General features: G+C 42.8%; 1 protein-coding gene across 5 annotated transcripts in view; it reads right to left on the bottom strand.

The window, feature by feature from the left end:
- Window positions 1-20,492, bottom strand: part of hecw2 (HECT, C2 and WW domain containing E3 ubiquitin protein ligase 2) — a 342,360-nt gene that overhangs the window by 33,387 nt on the left and 288,481 nt on the right. The gene's annotated exons all lie outside the window — the stretch shown is intronic.

Genomic DNA, 20,492 nt, shown 5'->3' with positions numbered 1-20,492 from the left:
AAACCCTCATGGCTCAGTGTGGAGAGTGAACACGTGTTGGGCAAACTGGGGTGAGTGGAGTGGTTACTCATTAGTAAAATGCAGTACCCCAGGCCAGTGTAGTTATGGAATGGAATGCTATTTATTGTCATTCAAACAACTAGGTCTGAACAACATTTCATTTCCTACAGTTTTTTACATTACAAAAAAAAACCAAGACCCACACTTAACACAGTTTACATAAACATCCATCACAGTGAATCTCCAACATCTCCTCACTGTGATGGAAGGCAAAGTCTTATCTTATCTTATCAAAGTTAGTATGATCCATTGCTGGGGAATGGCAGCTCCTGCTCCCAGTGTTGGCATATTACCCTGATACTTCCATCTCCCTCATCACATCCCGTTGGCTATTATGGATGCCGCCTTAAACCCCTCATTTAGTTTGGCTTCACAGCTCACCCTGGTAGCAGTCACTGGCTGTTGAGCTTGTTACCAAAGAGAAATTTCTGGGCTGCACAGAGCTAGGCAGCTAAACAAAGAGAGGAAGGTGGGAAGAAGCAAGCTTTCATCAGCTGCAACAGAGAGAGATTGTCGACTCTGGGCAATCTATCGGCAAAGGTGCTGTCTGTTCCCAGAAATGGTCTACAGTCACTCTGTGATCCAGACTGCAAGCATGAGTCCCACATCTCAGCTTCAAGCAGCCACACCACTCACCCCAGCCTACACAACACCAGCCCTCTGCGACACCCCTTAACTGCGGCAAAGTTGCCAGGGATTTTGGCTAGGATTGCGGTACAGCAGTGTGTAGCCACAAGGAGGGCAGGGATTCACACCTAGTCCGGGACTTGCAGTGCTGTCAGTGATGTATCTGACCAGGCAAAATGTCATAATGACCTCTTTTGCTGCTGAGTCCATCAGTGCCCCTGTTGCTGAGAATATATCCTGAGTACTAAGTGCCTACTTTTGAGCGTGCTGGTGGTGTGCAACTGATTAGGTGGTGCTTGATATCTTGTCCCTTGTGCAGGTTAACATTTTGCAGTGGCAGCCCACGATACAGTATCTCATCTGTTTAATGTGCCTTTCGGTCACCCAAGAATTTCTGAAGCCAACTTACATGAGTGGAAATTGATTCTAGCATGTTGAGATTATACTTTATATATTAAACACAGATGTAAAAAAATATTGACTTTTAAAAAAGGTTGAAGAAACATTTGGATAAGGGATCGATATTACACATTCATCCAAATTTGTATGATTGTTGTGGGATACATTTTGCCTGTTGACAACAGTTTTAAAGTTCCTGCCATGTGCTTGACTATTTCCACTCAACCATTGATATATCTGCTATAAGAAATATTTTGCTGCTGGTATCTTCATAAAAATGTACATTTAGGCCCATATGCCATCTTTAAAGGACGGGAGCATATTAGACTAATTTCCAAATCTGGTTATGATATCTCAATGTAACTTAATATCTGAATTGTGCTAAACTATAACAGACGAACTAACTAAGCCTATGACATTTTTATTATAATCTATGAATTAATAATATTATTGAAGTCAAAAACTGTTCTCATATTAAACCAAGGAAGATCTTACATTATTTGGAAAGCTCTTGTTTTTTTCCTTAGTCTGTTTGTGTTTGTTGATTCTAACTGGCCTAGGTACCACCCTGAAGCAGCCATTATTCACAAGTTGGTTTCTACATGCTCCCACTTGCAGAGTAGGTCATAATGAACATCTAACAATCTTCCAGACTCAAAAGCTAATAAAGCACTGCTTGGCTCCGTCATCTAACTTATCGCAGGCAGGATTAAAGCAACAATACCTTTATGCTTGGACAGGAGTCAAGAGGTCAAACTATGTGAGATAACCACATACTACAATAATAATATACCATATATGAAGTAAGCATGCAGGTACAGCAGGCAGTGAAGAAAGCGAATGGCATGCTGGCCTTCATAACAAGAGGAGTTGAGTATAGGAGCAAAGAGGTCCTTCTGCAGTTGTATAGGGCCCTAGTGAGACCACACCTGGAGTATTGTGTGCAGTTTTGGTCTCCAAATTTGAGGGACATTCTTGCTATTGGGGGAGTGCAGCGTAAGTTCACAAGGTTAATTCCCGGGATGGCGGGACTGTCATATATTGAAAGAATGGAGCGGCTGGGCTTGTATACTCTGGAATTTAGAAGGATGAGAGGGCATCTTATCGAAACATATAAGATTACTAAGGGTTTGGACATGCTAGAGACAGGAAACATGTTCCCGATGTTGGGGGAGTCCAGAACCAGGAGCCACAGTTTAAGAATAAGGGGTAAGCCATTTAGAACGGAGACGAGGAAATACTTTTTCACACAGAGAACTGTGAGTCTATGGAATTCTCTGCCTCAGATGGCGGTGGAGGCCGGTTCTCTGGATGCTTTCAAGGGAGTCAGATAGAGCTCTTAAAGAAAGCGGAGTCAAGAGATATGGGGAGAAGGCAGGAACGGGGTACTGATTGTGGATGATCAGCCATGATCACATTGAAAGCGCGGCGCTGGCTCGAAGGGCCAAATGGCCTACTCCAGCACCTATTGTCTATTGTAACAGATTCTGAGTAGTATCAGACTTTAACCTCATACTGTTTTGATGATTATAGAAACCTATAAAATAAGTGCAGGAGTAGGCCATACCGCTCTTCGAGCCAACACCGCCATTCAATATGATCATGGCTGATCATCCAAAAACCTGTTCCTGTTTTCTCCCCATATCCCTTGATTCAGTTAGCCCCAAGAGCTATATCTAAACCAGTCCAACTTTACTTCCATGGTATGTGGTAACTGAATCCCAAACATTTTATGGATTCATGGTATTTATTCACTGTTGTGGCGTAGCTGCCTCATAGCTCCAGAGCCCTGTGTTCATCCCTGGCCAGAGATGTTGCCTAGATGGACTTCCTCCATGTAACTCTATGGTTTCCACCAAGTGCTCTGGTTTCTTCCCACGTTCCAAAAGATGTGGGAGTAGATTAATTGCCACCATAAATCATCCGTGGCTTATGTAAATGACGAAATAATCAAAAGGGGAGTAGAGATTCCAGGAATTAGTGGGTTAGCATATGATGAGCGCTTGACAGCACTGGGCCCTGTACTAACTGGAGTTTAGAAGGTTGATGGAGGGGACCTCATTGAAACTCGCAGAATAATAAAAGGCATAGATAGAATGGATATGGAAAGGATGTTTCCACTGGTGGGAGAGTCTAGGGCCAGAAGTCATACTCAGAATTAAAGGGTGCTCTTTTAGAAAGGTGAGGAGGAACTTCTTTAGTCAGAGGGTAGTTAATCTGTGGAACTCACTGCCACAGAGGGCTGTGGAGTCCAAATCAGTGGTTATTTTTAAGGCAGAGATAGACAAATTCTTGATTAGAACGGGTGTCAAGGGTTATGGGGAGAAGGCAGGAAAATGGGATTAGGAGGCAGAGATCAGCCATGATTGAATGGCGGAGGAGACACGATGGGCCGAATGGTTTAATTTTACTTCGGAGTCACGTGAGTGATTCCGTGAAGAACCCGCTCAGCATGCATGCGCGGCATTACGTCCAGCAGAGCAACAGCGGCACAGCGGGAGTCAGGCGCTCCCGCTACGGAGGTGAAAGAACGGACCGTCAGGTAAGCTGACGTCGGGTTTTTCTTTCACAGGGAGCCTTCTGCTTTCCGGCAGAGAAGAAAGGCTCTAGAACAAACCTGTCCCCCGCTCGACTCCACGGAGGAGCGTCCATCTGGGGGGGGGCAGCATCAGAACAGACCTGTCCCCCGCTCGACTCCACGGAGGAGCGTTCCATCTGGGGGGCAGCATCAAGGCGGTAGGATCACTTACCCGGCACTCCGCTATCCCGACACCGTGCCGAGCCCAGCCCGCTAGCGCCTAAGCAGCGGGCTGGAAGTACCGCCACGGAAGAGGCGTCCGGCCGGTGGCTCCGACTTATCGGACGGGACGTCTTTCCACCCGCACGGGGGGGAAAGACAGCCGCCTGAACAGACCTGCCCCCGCTTGACTCCACGGAGGAGCGTTCCATCTCGCGGGGGCAGCAACAAGGCGGTAGGACCGCTTACCGGGCGGTCCGCTACCCCGACACCGCGTCCGAGCCCAGCCCGCTAGCGCCTGAGCAGCGGGCTGGAAGTAAAGCCATGGAAGAGGCGTCCGGCCGGTGGCTCCGACTTATCGGACGGGGACGTCTCTCCACCCAGACGAGGGAGAGACAGCCGCTTGAGCCGCCTGGAGCGGCTCTTGGAGCAGGAGCTCCAGCGAGGTGCACCCCAGGAGGGGCGCTCTCGCAGAGGGGGGTCAGGCACTCCCTCCACAGTGCCTTGTGCACTGTCCATTGCTTCCTCCTTTCCAGCTTTGGTGACCAGGACTGGGCTGGTCAAGAACAGGGGCAATGGCTGAAGATCTCGGGAGTATGCAAGGGGTGCAGGAACAGGAAGAGCTGCTAGGTGTGGTGGACAGCTACGTGGAAACCCCACGTACAGGAGGCCATTAAAAGCCTGACGTCAGCCATCACATCGTTTTCCTCATTCCATGGACAAATACGGAGATGACCACAACCTTCGTAAACAAGTCATAAGACCTGCCATACAATCCTACATTGCGGGGTTGTGCATACCCCAGCCACTGAGCCAGACCCACTGCTCTTTGGCAAAAACCTCACAAAGCATATGAAGGACATGCAAGAGGTTTTACAAAACTTTCGGCTCATGAGGGCAGGGCCGGGACGAGCAAACCAAAAACAGTAATTCCTACGCAGCAGCACCCCATCGCGTCCATCAGTCAACGTCTACCATATCGGACTGATGAAAGCTCGGGGTCTGCATTTTATCACCGAAAGTCTTCTTTAGACCAAGGCCCAGAGCGGACCCCATGGAAAATGTGCCACGCCCCAACGTCACCGCCACGTCAGACGACGTGCAACACTCGTTGGACCGGCAGGAAACAGAAGAATACCCATAACCATGGAGGTAGGTGGGTCTGGTTCCTACCAGTATATAGAGTAATACTAACACATGTCTATCACGAGTGATCAGTATATACTCAATGGCATTAGTGAATACAAATACAGTTCATACTAGAAAAATTGCCACCAGGTCAACATTCACCCCAGAGGGTATTTTTCCCCTCTCCGTTAAAGAAACGAGGGGGACAAGCTGAACTGGTGAGACTAATTACAAAGGGTATCATGGGAAAACCTGAACCCTTGCAATTCGTATCAAATATATTCACTAAACCCAAAAAAGATGGTGGATGTTGCATCATCATTGACTTAACTTCACTAAATATGTTTGTTAAGTATATACATTTCAAAATGGAACCGGTTGTTACTGCCAAACAACTAAATTCCAAAGGATACTTCATGGCAAACATTCATCTTAAAGATGTTTACTATTTAGTACCATTCACAAGGATCATCGCAGATTTACCTGGATGGGGCAGCTATAGCAGTTTAAAGTGTTACCCAATGGGTTCACATCAGCCAAGAGTGTCACCAAGACACTAAAACCAGCTCTGGCAATATTCAGAACACAAAAACATATTGTCATGGCATATCTTGATGATATCCTAAATGGTAGGCAAGACCATGAAATTGACTATGTTAGCTGTTCAGCTACCAAACAGTTATTCGAAACCCTGGGGTTGTCTTACATCCAGATAAATCTAAGTTGAAGCCATCCACTATCATGGACTACTTGGGCTTCACAATTAATTCAGTCTACGTGACTGTAACATTGCCAAGAGACAAAATAGTTGAATTGGCACAATCATGCAACAATTTAATGGTCAACAAACTACCAACTACTCGACAAGTAACAGAGTAGTTGGGAAAATGGTAGCAGCATTTCCGGCTACATCATTCGGACCTTTGTACCAAAAACGACATACAGGTCATTATGATCGTTTCATGAAGTTACCCACTGAAGTAATATCAGAACTACAGTGGTGGGCAAAAAACTTTTGACATAGGTTCAGCCTATTATCATCACTAACCCTACGTCAGTTATCCAAACAGATGCCAGTGCTCAAGGCTGGGGAGCAACTAACTCTATATCCAGCACAAGTAGTAGATGGACTAACCCAGAATCATCGTTACCACTTACACTTATAATTAATGGGCATTAATTATCTAGAGATGTTGGGTGACTTTCATGGTTTAAAAGCATATGCATAAATATGCATCACTTGCATGTACGGTTATAAATAGATAATACTACGGTGGTGGCCTACATTAACCATATGGGTGGCATAAAATCGGTATCATGCGACAAGTTGGTCAACACAATTTGGCAATGGTGTGTCCAAAGACATATTTGGCTATCAGTAACTTACCTGCCAGGTAAGCTAAATACAGTGGCAGACACCAGGTCACGTAAATTTAATGACAACATCGAATGGATGTTTAAAAACCCCAAACATTTTTTTCACAAAAGTTATCAAGCAATATGGCACGCCAGATATCGATTTATTTGCATCAAGGCTAAATCACCAGGTACCTATGTATGTCGCTTGGGAACCAGACCCTGAGGCAGCAGCGGTAGATGCGTTCGCGCTGGATTGGGGAAATTCTTCTTCTATGCATTTCCTCCCTTCTGCCTCATCAGTCGGGGACTACGCACAGTACAAATGGACTCTGTTTCAGGTATTTTGATAGTACCCGACTGGCCTACACAGCCATGGTTCCCAATACTCCATGACATGGTTGTTGAAACTCCGATGGTATTCCCCAGTGACCCAGAGTTATTAACACCCAGTGTCGGGCACAAGCCAACCGTGCCATGAAAAAATCAAACTCCTGGGTTGCAGATTCTGCACAAACCACTTCTGGGACTGGGATTATCATAACAAACCGTCGACACCATGTCAGCATCCCTCCGAACATCCACTAAAAAACAGCACTTGTCCAGCATCAAAAAATGGGAGAAGTACTGCTTGGATACAGGGACCACCTACTCAACCGCTACAGTTACCAACGTACTGGAATTCCTGGCGAACCTTCACCACGATGAAGGACTCAGCTACAGAACCATCAACACAGCTAGAATTGCCCTGCCTGTCTATTTAAAACCAGCTCCAGGACAACAGGCCATGGGGTCCCACCAACTGGTGGTCAAACCAATGAAGGGTATTTACAACTCTAACCCCCTAGACCAAGGTACACCCATATATGGGATGTCAGTGTGGTCCTGACATACCTCAGGGGATGGCCACCAGCCAGATCCCTCAACCTGGAACGATCTATGCTCAAAACACTAATGTTGATGGCACTTGTATCTGCACAGAGGGTCCAGTCACTACACCTATTGCGACTGGACACCATGCTCACAGCTCCAGACCAGATCTCTGTCGTTATCCAGGGAATGATCAAACAGAGCAGACCAGGAATACCTAATCCAGTCGTGGAATTCCGGGCTTACCCGTCAGAAATACGGTTATGTGCCATGACCCTACTATCCTACATAGACACAACCAAAATACTCGAGGGAGATGAAAAGCCTTGTGGGTCAGTCATAAAAAACCTTATGGTCAGGTGATGAGCCATTTCGAGATGGCTCAAGCAGGTGCTAAAAGCTGCTGGGATAAAAACTAACATGTACAAATTTCATTCCACCAGGGCAGCATCCACGTCGACGGCTAAAAGAATGGGCGTGCCTATAAACCACATCCTGGCTACAGCAGGATGGTGGGGGGAAAGACCGTTCAGAAATTTTATAATAAGCCGTTGGCAAAACCTGTTTTATTTGCAGGAAATATTTTACAGACTGCAAATATTTAATTTAAGCCCAGGGGAGCAATTTAATTTCTTTGTTGTTATTGTTAAAAAATACCATTGTGTTTTTCTACAAACAGATTCATTGGTTGGTACGATAACACACTTCCTCCCTCAAAGACTTCGGCAGTGATGTAGTAATAACTGTTACACGGTTTGAAATCACAGAGCTTTGAAATCTTCACGGAATCACTCACGTGACTCCGAAGTAAAATAGTAAGATTAAACGAGAACTTACCAGTTTGAAGTTTGATCTGTATTTTATGAGGAGTTACGATGAGGGATTACGTGCCCTCCGCTCCCACCCTCAATAATATGGGTCAAATTCATAAACTGATGTCTCCTTGTCTTTACTTCAATAACTGTGTCTATCTGTGATTCCACACCGCTGCTTTGAAGTATGCCGCGCATGCGTGCTGAGCGGGTTCTTCACATAATCCCTCATCGTAACTCCTCATAAAATACAGATCAAACTTCAAACTGGTAAGTTCTCGTTTAATCTTACTATTCTACTCCTATAACTTGTGAACTCTGCATGTGCGAGAGAGATAAGTTGCAGAATTACAGAGCAATAAGAGGGGGAGGGTTGAATTGATGGGATTGTCTTGCTGGGAGGTAGTATAGGCTGATGGTATGTTTCTGTATCAGAATAATTAAGTCAGCATTTCTCAATAAATGAAAGGACATAGGCCAGCATTCAGAAAACTGATGAAACCATATTTAGGTTATCAGGATTAATCCGAGTTTAATTTGAGGAAATTGGTCTCAAGTCATGAAGTATGAACCATATAAAGATATTTTACTCTTGTGCTATAAATAGGTTCAAGTAATTGAAGCAGCATTAAGTGTTATTTGATGAAGCAGATGGCTATAATGTTATTGCAGTCTGACAGACACATTGGCATTTTCATTTTCTGACACTGGGTGAAGCAGAGTGAAGCGATATGGGTATTGGCACGCCTAGTTCATTGTTCCAGGATAAATTTCCACAAATTGAACGCAATTCTTCACAACAGCCTCTTGAAGAATCTCATCTGCAGAAAATGACTTTTGCTGAATTCCCTGTTATCGAAAATATATTAGTCTTCTTCTGACAGCACCCACCATTGCTCTGGAAATTTATATGTCAAGAATTTCTCAACATCGTTTATCATTATTTCACCCGAGTTAAGTAGAGGAACGTAACAACATTGATGGAGTGATGGGACAAAATGCTCTGGCGTGCCTATTATCTGAATGTAATAGAAATTCCAAATACAGACAAACTGTTTTCAAGATTTGTTCTAAAAAAATATTCACTTCTAGTGATGCAACCACAGGGCATAGGTGTCTAACTTCACTGAAAATATGTTTGTTTAATGGGTTCTACATCAGCATTCTTGGTGCAATTAAATAGAAGGGTATTGCAGCTGACCAAAACTGGGACGGACAAGCAACAATCAACTTTTGAAATGATGGTCCTTTTTTCTCCCGTTTAGTTGACATGAAACACACGTTGGATGGTAGCAAATTAGTTTGCAATAAGTGTAAATGTGAAAGGTAATTGATAGATAGAAATGGACAATTATCGAACAACAGACGTGGTAGAGCAAACACAAACAATTGGTGACAGGAACCTCATGACAGAACGGTGAGAGATTATGAGGGGGGGAAAAAGCACGCGCTCAATCAAGGTAGGAGTAATGTCGGGTACGTACATTTCAGCTGGAGTCCATGATTTGGGTTTGTCAATTGAACACATGAAATACCGCATGCTATATAAATAGTCATATCTCATGGAATTTAGAAGAACGACTAGAGAACTTATTTAAAAATATAAGACCCAAGGGGGTTTGACAGGGTAGATGTTAAGATGGTCACTGTAGTGGGAGATCGACAATCAAAGCGATATAGCTGAATGCAAAGGCTTGTCATTAAAACAGGAGTGAGTAGAAACTCCTTTTATCAGAATGTGGCGAATCTTTGCCCCTGAGGAACATAGAGATCAGATCATTGGATATATTTAAGATGGAGATAGATAAATATTTGAAATATTGAGGATTGTGGGAAGACACAGAAGAGGAGTTGAGGCCATCGTAGTTCAGCCATGATTATATTGAATGGTGGGACAGACCTGATCCTATTTTCTTTACTTCTTGTATGTTACTAAAGCATAGAACAGTACAGTACAGGAACATGCCCTTCAGCCCTCCTTGATGATGATGTCAATCTAATCTAATCCCGTCTTCCAGGTGTGTTTCCTTTAAACCTTCCACCTCTGGCGTTAAACCTATGTCTTCTGATATTTGACCACCCTTTGCATCCTCTATTCCCTGCATTTTCATGTGCATTTCCAAATGCTTCTTAAATGTCACTTTCATATTCCACTTCTACCAGGCATCTATCCCACTCTGTGTGAAAAAAAATTACCATGCACATCTTCTTTAAATCTTCCTCCTCTTGCTTTAAATCAGCGGTTCTTAACCTGGGGGTCGTGACCCCCATGGGGGTCCTTTCGGGTTTTCCCGGGGGTCATGAAGGGGTCGTAAATAACATATCAATTTGTTGAGCCCATTTTTAGGAACCTAACAAAGGTACATACCACACACAGTATTTTGTTCGCGTATGCGCGTACATATACGCACACAAACTGTTTGTGTTGTGAACCATGTTCACAAGCATTGTTCAAAAATCCGTGGTCAAGCCGCAATGTGTTATCTGTGCCAAGGTTTTGAGCAAAGAGAGCATGAAGCCCAGCAAACTGAAGTTCCATTTGGTGTCTTGTCACAGCGACCTGGCGGGGAAGGGCTGTTCTCGGAGCCATTGGCCACTACCACTCGGGGAGAAGATGTGTTCAGAATGCTGGAAGCCTTCCTCATCAAACATGAGCTTGGCTGGGAACGACTTGTTGGGGTGTGTACAGATGGGGCACCTTCCATGGTCCGATGCAGATCCAGCTTCAAAGCCTTTGTGAAGGATATCGCTCCCCATGTCTCCTTCACCCACTGCATGATACATCGCCATGCTTTAGCGATGAAGACTCTCCCTCCTGGTCTTCGAGAAGTGCTTTCAGATGTGGTGGAGATTGTGAATCACATCCGAGGGAGCGCAACAAACTCAAGAATCTTCAAAGCGATGTGTGAAGAAATGGGCGCCGATTTCTCTGTTCTGATATTCCACACAGAGGTGCGCTGGCTTTCACGTGGTAAAGTTCTCAATCGTGTGATTCAACTTCGAGAGGAAATAGCGCTGTTCTTGGAGAGAGGGTGTACCGAGAAGGAGAATCAGCTTCATGAAACGATACAGGATGAACTGTTCTTGAAGAAGGTTGCTTACTTGGCTGACTTCTTCGCCGAGGTGAATTCCTTGAACCTGTCACTTCAAGGAAACCTCCCAATGCTACACACGGCTCATGACAAAGTGGCAGCGTTCAGGAGGAAGATTCACCTTTACCAGAGAAGAGTCCAGGACGGTGACATAACTATCTTCCCTGAGATGATGACTCTCCTGGATGCTACGCCAGATGCTGATTGTCACTTCCACGAGGAGATCTCAACCCACCTTCTAGCAATTAGTGAAGCCGTCGAACGTTACTTCCCCGGACTGGACGATCGCTCTCGTGATGAATGGATCGTCCGTCTCTTTTCCGTTGAAGACGGTGCCATCAGCGATACTGACGTGGCTGCGAAGGTTGAATTTTACCGAATTCGTGAAGATGCGCAGCTCAAGAGTGACTTCATGGAACAAGAGCTCGCCACGTTTTGGCTGAAAGTGAAGGACTGTCCTGTTCTTTCAAAGAGGGCCCTGACCCTATTGGACCAGTCCCCCTCAACCTATTGCTGTGAGGCTGGATTCTCAACCATGGTAACTGAAAACGAAGGCACGCAATAGGCTTGTGATCGATGCTGACATGAGGATGAGCATTCGTCCTCGTTTTGATCGCCTGATGGCTGTGAAGCAATTTCAGCCATCCCATTGACTGAGTATTGGCAGACATGTTTTAATAAATCGGGCTGTTTTTTTTCCAATTTTTGTTTCAGGGGCCACGATACTGACCAAGAATGTCTGATGGGGGCGTGGGGCCAAAACGATTAAGAACCACTGATTTAAATCCATGCCCTCTGGTTTTTTACCTTTTCACCCTGGGGAAAAAGACTCTGAACATCTATGCCTCTCATAATTTTATATACAGCCTCTGACATGCCAGAGACAAGTTTGCCCAATCTCTCCTTGTGGTGAATATTCTATAAACCAAGCAACATCCTGGTGGACCTCTTTTGCACCCTCTCCAAAGCCTCCACATCCTTTCTGTGATGCATGACGTGAACTGCACATAATACTCCAAATATGCACTAACTAACGTTTTATACTGCTGCAACGTAACTTCCCAACCTTTATACTCAGTGTCCCAACCGAAGGAAACAAGCTTGTTGCATGCCTAGCCTCCTTTGTTGCCCGACCCACATGTGCAGTCACTTTCTGGCCACAATGGACATCCCAGTGCATCAATGATCTAAAGAATTCCTCTATTTACTGTATACCTTCCCCTTGCATTTGACCCTTGCAAAATGTTATACCAAACAATGCACCACCTCAATCTTTGACAAACACAGTTATAAAAGGCAATTGAAAGGATAACATTATCTGATCAATTGCTCAAAATGCATGATTATAGTTATGGTCATGTTTTATAAACTAAATGCTGAATTTGATTCCTAATATAATTCCAACACAGTGCTTTACCAGTACTTTAGTCGCTGTGTGAGAAGGCATTAAATAATAATGGGATTTTCTACCTAGTCCACCATGTACAATGTTGAACAATGTGCTGAGAGGTTGGATGTGTTGCAGTTTATGCTCATCTGAGGAATCAGAGCCACATCACGGCACATCATGATCTGTGAATAATTCCCAGCAAACAGGCATCACTGGCCAGTCGCTAAGTCCTCAAATCCCTTGGAATGAAACATCGTCAACTCACTCTTGTCATGCAAGGAATATATTAAATGGCAGCAGCGCAGTAAATGTTATTGATCTCAATTACAATATACTGATTTGAAGTACAAAATTGATTTTCCTATTTTAGCATCTTATTCTATTGCTCATCCACTCCCTGCCAAAGAACAATTATACATTCTGACACAAGTGGATATATTTGCTGTTGGTAAGTAAATTACATAGAGTAATCCTTGGAGCATCAGCATGGTTATACATGGTAACCAAGAGTCTGGCGAGAAGTATGAACTTATACATATGATTTCCTGCATTACGGGAATCTTTAAAGAGTTGCTCCTCAATGTGAACTGCCACCTACGATTTAGAGGCTTCAACTGGAATGCCCAAACAGTAATGGCAGCTTGAAGATCGTGGCAGTTACCCATAACTATAAAGCACAGACATGGATGCCTCGGTGAAGCACCAGCCAAGAAAGGTCTGAAGAAGGGTCTTGACCCGAAATGTAACCCATCCTTTTTCTTCAGAGATGCTGCCTGACCCACTGAGTTACTCCAGCACTTTGTTCTGCCTGAGGTGATGGCATAACCTTGACCGTAGAGACACTGATTAATCGGTGAAGTTTCAGTAGCTGCTTTCAGAGGTAGATATCCAACAACACTTTAGCCATAAGAGTACACTTTAATTTATATCTTGACATCAAGGCTTACATGGCAGTCAAGGCACATAATGATTGCCATAGAGGGAGTGCAGAGAAGGTTCGCCAGACTGATTCCAGGGATGTCAGGACTGTCTTATGAAGAAAGACTGGATAGACTTGGTTTATACTCTCTAGAATTTAGGAGATTGAGAGGGGATCTTATAGAAACTTATAAAATTCTTAAGGGGTTGGACAGGCTAGATGCAGGAAGATTGCTCCCGATGTTGGGGGAGTCCAGGACAAGGGGTCACAGCTTAAGGATAAGGGGGAAATCCTTTAAAACCGAGATGAGAAGAACTTTTTTCACACAGAGAGTGGTGAATCTCTGGAACTCTCTGCCACAGAGGGTAGTCGAGGCCAGTTCATTGGCTATATTTAAGAGGGAGTTAGATGTGGCCCTTGTGGCTAAGGGGATCAGAGGGTATGGAGAGAAGGCAGGTACGGGATACTGAGTTGGATGATCAGCCATGATCATATTGAATGGCGGTGCAGGCTCGAAGGACCGAATGGCCTACTCCTGCACCTAATTTCTATGTTTCTATGTTTCTATAATATCTACATTCTTTCTGTGTTCAATTCTCATACATTGGTACATGCACAAAATGCCAGTGATTCATTTTCACATTGCATTTCAAAACTATCACATTTTGTAATTGAGTATCTGGGCTCTTTTCTCAGGATAATTGAGGAAACAATGTATAAATCAGGAATAATCAAGCGCAATAATCAAGCAAGAATAATTCAATGACTGGAACTATTCTAATTAGACTTGAAATCTTCCCTAATAGGAAAGATAATGAAAATGCAAAAAAAATTATCTTCGACAAAATATTGCAATCCTGGACCCCTGAAATAAACAAAAACTGATATTATCATTTTTGGGGTCTGGCAAAGGTACCAGGATTGTACAAGGAGGACAAAGGATTGGAATGTGTGGAGGAAAGAAATTGCTACATTAAAAATGCTTGATTGGTCAGTTCAGCTTCAAGATTGATTTGTGAATATTGAACGATGAAGATGTAGTTATTAAATGGAGATGGGATGGAGATACATGTAATACGATTTATTCAGTAAACAGGCTTAATTGGTTAAAGGACTATTTCTGTTTCTGTGAATAAACAAATCAATCGCATCATTTGATGATATCAGCTACAATTGTAATAGTGAATCAGAAGTTTAAGGTCAAGACCCATTCCAGCACCATGCTCTAAACTTAAAAGAAAATCATAACAAAGAGGGCTACTTAATCTATCGTATTTGTGATAGCTTTTTAAAGGAGTGGTTCCACTTTTTTTTCTATAATGATGCAAGTTTTTCAACCTGAACTAACTGTTCAATACACTCTTAAAATTATTAATGGAATCAACGATTTCAGCAAGACTATTCCAGATCTAACTAACATGGAAAAATATTGTTTTTCTGATCTTCTGCCAAAGATATGGGAAGATTAGATTAGATTTTATTTGTTGTCATTTGAACCCAGAAGTTCAAACACAATTTAGTTTCTGCAGTCATACAAACAAGAAGAACCAAGACACACCACAATTTACACAAACATCCATCACAGCGAATCTCCTCCTCACTGTGATGGAAGGCAAAGTCGTATCTCTCCCCTGCAATGGTTTAAGGTGAGATATTTAAAGGGAGACCTGAGGGGCTAATTGTTGTGAGCTGGGTGTATGAATCGAGCTGCCAGATGAAGTGGTACTGATAGGTACAATGACAATGTTTCAAAGACATTTCGACAAGTACATAGAAAGGAAAGGTTTTGAGGGATAGGAACCAAAAGCAGGCAAATGGCACAACTTAGTTGGGCAACTAGGTTGACATGGATGAGTTGGGTGGGAACGTTGAGCTGATGTACTGTATGACTTTATGACTCTAAGCCTGATTCATCAAGACTTTTAGATATTTAAGATGATTGGGCAAGGAAGATAAAAACTATAACCTGAATTATCAGGAGTTCTCAATCTAGGATTTGGTGATCACAAATTTGTTATCTACAAATACTTAATAGATCAATTGTACTCTATTTATATGTAGAATATTGAAATATAAATAAAGTATTACTCTATTAAATGAGTATTAGAGTCTGTCCGTTCCAGAATGGTTAGGAAGCCCCTCTACCCAAAGGTTGTAAGAAAAGATTTGACTACTTGTGCAAATGACCACCAGATCAATTGTTACTTTAAATGTGAGATTGAGCGATTTTGTGGTTTATGCTATGAGATAATATAGGGCAAAGGCAGATAAATGGTATTCATGGACCAGCAATGATATCAATGAATGGTAGAAAAGGCTTGAGATGTTACATGGCATTGAATTAGATTAACTGACAATGGAGGCTATCCTTAACATTGGCAGGTTTCTTTAATTATATGCCTGGGGGAAAAGGTTTGCACTACCATCCTTAACAACAACCTGGAAACTTTAGAACATATGTTTTGCTAATCTACTGAAACATTTTCTCCAGAAGTCCACTTCTTTATCATAACTTTAAAAAAAAAAAATGTCATTGCATATTAGAATATGACAACCGATTATAGAGTTCCCAGGATGATTCAAACAGCAACACCCAAAAAGTTTCAGCCATCGTGTTGGCAGGAACTGCAGATGCTGGTTTAAACTGAAGATAGACACAAAATGCTGGAGTAACTCAGCGGGACAGGCAGCATTTCAGGAGAGAAGGAATGGGTGACGTTCCCATCATTTAGACAATAGACAATAGGTGCAGTTCGGCCCTTTGAGCCAGCACCGCCATTCAATATGATCATGGCTGATCATCCACAATCAGTACCCTGCTTCTGCCTTCTCATCATATCCCCTGACTCCGCTATCTTTAAGAGCTCTATCTAACTCTCTTTTGAAACCATCCAGAGAATTGGCCTCCACTGCCTTCTGAGGAATAGAATTCCACAGATTCACAACTCTCTGGGTGAAAACGTTTTTCCTCATCTCCGTTCTAAAAGGCCTACCTCTTATTCTTAAAATGTGGCCCCTGGTTCTGGATTCACACAACCTCGGGAACATGTTTCCTGCCTCCAGCGTGTCCAATCCCTTAACAATCTTATATGTTTCAATAAGATCACCTCTCATTCTTCTAAATTCCAGATTGTACAAGCCCAGCCGCTCCATTCTATCAACATATGACAGTCCCGCCATGCTGGGAATTAACCTGGTGAACCTACGCTGCATTCCCTCAATAGCAAGAATGTAGGATCACAAGATTTGCAAGATATAGCTTCATAAGGTTCAGCCATCTTTTAGAAAAGCAGACTCGATGGGTTACTCCTGCTCTTACGTCTTATGAAAATGACCATTGCATTAATATGCTAAGACTATATTATACATCGGTCTCTTCTGCAAACATTTGTAAGATGTGCAAATAGAGCCTTGTAGGAGCTTGTTCAATTTATTTAATTTCAAACTAAATTTGTCAGCTCCTGTAATTCGATAACTGTGCAGCCAACTGGGTAAATTAGAGAAGAGCTGACAGGCAAGATGAAAGAAAGAAATTGCTTGATTGATTTTGGAAATGGATGTCACCACAAGAAAACAAGCCTGATTCACATCATGTATTTTGCAATCACTAGTCATTGCAAACCTTTGACCAATTTAAATATTTTAAAAATATAAAATAACTCCTCTACTCTCTCCCCAATAGTCTCCATGTTTGAAAAAAACATAGGATCAATATTAAAATCATATTTGGATAGCAAATCTGAAAGTAAAACATTCCTTCAGGATTATACTTGAGTACCACATTAGATTAAGTGCTCACATTACTGAGCTGCGGTTTGAATCCACAATCTTCTTTATTAAGAAGCAAGAATATTATATGTAATAATTTAGATATCTTGTCCACCAGGAGAAATTAATAATGGAGGATTTAATTGTTAATAGAATTTTAATTGATCCTAGCCTTAGGCATTTCTGCAATGATCAAAGGTTGCAAAAATCCATAGTTCAACCCAATTAAAAATATATTATCAAAGCAACATCTTTCATGACTCATGCATCTCAATATCTCCTTTTATTTCATTTGACCGACATGGAACATGTTAAATTTAATGTGCCAATTATGTTTACTTGTAAAATTTCCCTTTCATGGAAGGTTAAAATTAAGCACACTGGCAAATTCAAAAATGTATTTGTACTTCAGCATTTTTCAATTTCCCTTGTGAATCTCCTTCCATCACCTTCCTGGTAGGATGGTAGAGTCCACTTTAGACATTATTTACTTGAAAACATGTTTTTCCTCAGTTTCTGCTTCTTTTGTCTATTATCCAAAATGTATATCCTCTGCCACCAGAATAGTTTTTTCCTTATTTATTCCATTAGAATCCTTCATTATTTGGAATAACTCTGTAAAATCGTTCTTTAACCCAAACACTTAGACATCTTCAGCCAAAGGTATGCATGGACGATATATACCTCAGCATCACTAGTCGGTCTTCAGCCAATTCAATGCAACTGTGGTCATGTAGAACAAAGAGTCACCAATTTTCTATGACACTAACAAAATGGTGACTCCATTGTACTGCATGGCAACGTGGAAATGGAATGTTGCCCTGATATAAATTCATAAGATCACAAGTTCTAGGAGAAGAATTAGACCATGCAGCCCATCAAGTCTACTCCACCATTCAATCATGACTGATCTATCTTTCCCTCTCAACCCCATTCTCCTGCTTTCTCCCCTTAACCCCCCTGTCCCACTTAGGTGATTTTTTCAGCATCTACAGGTGACTAGGCTGTTTTCATATGGTCACGGGGTGATGCCTGTATTGTCGTGAGTTGTCTCTTCAAGTCGCCTAAAGGGTCGTAACATTTTTCTGGTCGCCGCTGGATTTTGAAATGTTCAAAACAGTTTGGCGACTGTGGGCTTGACGTAGCTTGTCTTCTCCTGACGTAGATGCTGTCGGAGGTTGTCGCCAGGATGACGCAGGTTGTCGCCAGGTGACGTTGGTTGTCGCCGGGTGCTGACTTCGGTGAATTCCATTGGCGACCACCTACGTCAACTTACGTCAACCTGCGACTGAATTGTCTTCAGTTGTCTTCAGTTGTCGCCGACAGGGTCGTTGCTTGTTGTAGCTTGTTGTGGGTGGACGTAGGTTGACTTCGGTTGTCGCCTGTGTGGTCGTAGGTGGACGTCCTAAGTCGCGATGATTCAGTCGGCAGTTGTCGGTAGCTTGCTGTAGCTTGACGTCGACTAGGTGGTAGGTTGTCGTAGACATCGTCGTAGGGGGGGGGGGGGGGGTCCAGTCGGTACCTTTTCGGCGACCTGCTACAACTGTGACAGTCGCCAGCAGTCGCTGAAAAAATCGCCTGAGGGACAGGCCCTTTACTAATCAAGAATCTGCAAGTCTCCACCTGCAGGAGAATGTCTGCTATGTCCTGCCCACAGGAAGCAAATCCAATCCAATCCAATGCCAGTTGGTTATTATCACCTCATTAGTCTCAATCACAGACAAATGCCTTTGTCGACCATCTGCCTATCAACCCCCACCCCCTCCAGTTTTTCAAACTGGGGGGCTTTAATAGTGATGCGCCTGAGGAATAGTGTTGGGTCCATTGCTGTTTGTGGTTTATATCAATGATTTAGATGAGAATGTGTAGTTGACCTGAGTTATAAGGAGAGATTAGACAGGCTTGGACTTTATTCCTTGGAGTGTAGGCGGCTAATGTGTGATATACAATTATGAGGGGAATGGATAGGGTGAATGCACAGAGTCTTTTACCCAGGGTAGGGGAATCAAGAACCAGAGGGCATAAGTTTAAGGCAAGAGGGGAAAGATTTAATAGGAAGCTGAAAGGCAACTTTTCATTCAGAGGATAGTGGGTATATGGAATGTTACACCAGCAGAGGTAGTTGATGTTGGTACAGTTACAACATTTAAAAGACACTTAGACAAATTTAGGCAAAAGAGACTAGCTTGGATGGAGAATCTTGGTTGGTATGGAAGAGTTTGGCCGAACAGCCTGTTTTAATCCTGTATGACTGAATGACTCTATGTTGTATTATCTCGGTTCTTTAATGATAAACCAAAATGTTAATATTTTTTTTTTTAAATTAGACATTTTATTTTCTGGAAAATATCTCGCCCCTAAAAAGGACCAAATGTGACTCATTTAGCTAAAAGGAACCATCCAATTCACAAGATCGTAGATCTAGCAAAAATGCTGATTCTCCGGGTTAACTCCTAGTAATTGGCTTGTGAAAAACGAGGCAAAAATAATGATCAATACTGAAACTATTTTGCAGTCTTTATCCCATGAACCAGCAGAACCAAATGAGATGTTGCTGAACTAAATCCAACACTGAATTGTAAAGAAGCTACCGAATGATCTGCAACATAATTTGATGTCTGTAACTTGTCAGTGGTGAACATTTAGAAGGAATGCAATCTTTGACATGCCTCCAGGCAATTCAAGGCTTTTGAATAATTCTCCTCTTGTTTCTAATGCAAACCATTTTGAAGATAGACACAAAATGGCTAGAGTAAATGGCTAGAATGATGATAGACACAAAATGGCTTGAGTGAAGTCAGGCAACATCCCTGGAGAAAAGGAACAGGTGACGTTTCAGGTCGAGACCTTTTTTCAACCAGAAACAACCCCACCTATTTCTTTTCTCCAGAGATGCTGCCTGACCTGCTGAGTTACTCCAGCATTTTGTGTCTGTCTTCGTAAATCAGCATCTGCAGCTCCATCCAACACATTGTGATGATAGATGTGGGCCTAAGAAATTCATCCTTGCCAGTTTAATCAGCAGCATTGTTTTTGATCACGTGACCCAAAATATAAGTGCTCAAATCGGCACTGAGAAACACAATCAAATGTCCTTCCTCTGCCAGGTCTCCCATTAAGAAACAAATCAACCCAGGTCTTGGGAGAAAACATGGTCAGTCTTGAAGAGGTAGAAACATCGAAACATAGAAAATAGGTGCAGGAGTAGGCCATTCGGCCCTTCGAGTAGCACCACCATTCAATTATGATCATTGCAGATCATCCAAATTCAGTACCCCGTTCCTGCTTTCTCCCCATATCCCTTGATTCCGTTAGCCCAAAGAGCTATATTTAA

Source organism: Amblyraja radiata, chromosome 7 (assembly GCF_010909765.2).
Source record: "Amblyraja radiata isolate CabotCenter1 chromosome 7, sAmbRad1.1.pri, whole genome shotgun sequence".
NCBI lineage: Eukaryota > Metazoa > Chordata > Chondrichthyes > Rajiformes > Rajidae > Amblyraja > Amblyraja radiata.
Note: the sequence above shows the minus strand (reverse complement) of the source record. Positions and strands in the feature narration are given on the sequence as shown.